A 2307-nucleotide genomic window follows, 5' to 3' on the forward strand; every position below is an offset into this window, starting at 1 on the left:
GTTTTCGGCTTTCCTTCCTCTGAGTAGGTGTGCTGGATCAAAATTGATTTAAAAAAAATTAGAAAGCTTCACATATAAACATTTCCATTTAAAAATAATGCTGGTTAGATATGAAGTCTGAATTTAATGCAAACTTATTATCGCCTAAAACTGAATTTAGGATTATCTTCTAAACTTTCAGAAGGCTGCTTTTTATTGTAAGGAGAACTGTGGGGAGAATATCTTAATAGCCCATGATAGAATCAAAGAATTGTAGAATTGGAAGGGACCCTGAGGGTCATCTAGTCCAACCCCCTGCAATGTAGGAATCTAAACTAGAACATGCATGACAGATGGCCATCCAACCTCTGCTTAAAAACCTCCAATGAAGGAGAGTCCACCACTTTCTGAGGGAGTCCATTCCACTGTCAAAGAAGCTCTTGCAGTCAAGAAGTTCTTCCCAATGTTTAGTCATAGAATCATAGAATCATAGAATCATAGAGTTGGAAGAGACCACAAGGGCCATCGAGTCCAACCCCCTGCCAAGCAGGAAACACCATCAGAGCACTCCTGACATATGGTTGTCAAGCCTCTGCTTAAAGACCTCCAAAGAAGGAGACTCCACCACACTCCTTGGCAGCAAATTCCACTGTCGAACAGCTCTTACTGTCAGGAAGTTCTTCCTAATGTTTAGGTGGAATCTTCTTTCTTGTAGTTTGTATCCATTGCTCCGTGTCCGCTTCTCTGGAGCAGCAGAAAACAACCTTTCTCCCTCCTCTATGTGACATCCTTTTATATATTTGAACATGGCTATCATATCACCCTTTAACCTCCTCTTCTCCAGGCTAAACATGCCCAGCTCCCTTAGCCGATCCTCATAAGGCATTGTTTCCAGGCCTTTGACCATTTTGGTTGCCCTCCTCTGTACACGTTCTAGTTTGTCAGTGTCCTTCTTGAACTGTGGTGCCCAGAACTGGACACAGTACTCCAGGTGAGGTCTGACCAGAGCAGAATAAAGTGGCACTATAACTTCCCTTGATCTAGATGCTATACTCCTATTGATGCAGCCCAGAATTGCATTGGCTTTTTTAGCTGCCGCGTCACACTGTTGGCTCATGTTAAGTTTGTGGTCAACCAAGACTCCTAGATCCTTTTCACATGTACTGCTCTCAAGCCAGGTGTCACCCATCTTGTATTTGTAGTTGGATTCTCCTTTCTTGCATATGTGTGCCATGTGTCTAAGAGTGTTCACATACCTGTCTAAGAAGCCAGAAAGTGCTGGTACTACATGTGGCAAAGGTCATATCTTAGTGGTGGGAGCACATGTTTTGCAAAGAGTTCCGTCCAGGTTCAGTCCCTGGCCATCTTCAGCAAGGGTGGGGAAATTCACCACTCTGAAATTCTGCAGAGCCACTGCCAATCAGTGCATTGAGCTAAACAGAGTCAGACCAATGTTCTGACCTGATTTAATATAATTTGCTATCTTGGAAACAAATTGACTATGGCATGGATTTTCATATGCAATAGTTCATCTTATCAAATGCATAACATAATGAAACTGGTACTTTCTGAAGGTGGTAAATCATCACAGGCACATATATCCAAGTCCCCAATTATCATGGAACTGCAGTTTAATTTTCAGCTAAGCTTCAGATTCTGAATGATCATCTCATGAATTATAAAGAATGGAGGCCAAGCCCATAGCTGGAGATTTAGAGCGCTTAATGTGGTGGAAAATTAGTGCCAGAAAAACATACACAGAAAAAGCTACTGTGTTTACGAAACTGTCAAATGTTAAAGCAACTAGTTATATTTCCTGAGCAAGCATGCATTCTATGAATTTCAAATTGGGGAGCTAGTTTTAAATGTTAATTAAGATTTGACATACACTCAAGGCCCAGTGCTTGTCAATCATTCCAGTGACTTTGCGCTCATTGGTGAGAGCACTAGATGGTGAGATAAGTTTGGGTAGAAGCTTGCCTGCACTTTTCCTCATACAGCTGCATATAACAGTGCTAGAAACTTTTTTAAAAAAATTTGCAGACTTCACTATACAAAGTGAAAGGCTAGCTTTTAAAAAAACGAGGTCTCTCTTCTGTAACCCCTTCCCAATGGTGTAGAAAAGCACCCCGGGAAGCTGAATGATATTTGATAACAATGGTAAACACTGAAATTGTGCAACTCTGGTCGTTTGCTGTTTAAAACGATCATGAAAGCTGGAATTTTGACACAATGAAACATCCAGCATGAAAGTATCCCTTCGTTGTTGCCATCAAATCTGACACTACACAGCATCCGCAATGCAGGGATAACTGAGCAATGCACACA

This window comes from Podarcis tiliguerta (genome assembly GCF_965153285.1).
Source record: "Podarcis tiliguerta genome assembly, chromosome: 5".
Lineage (NCBI taxonomy): Eukaryota > Metazoa > Chordata > Lepidosauria > Squamata > Lacertidae > Podarcis > Podarcis tiliguerta.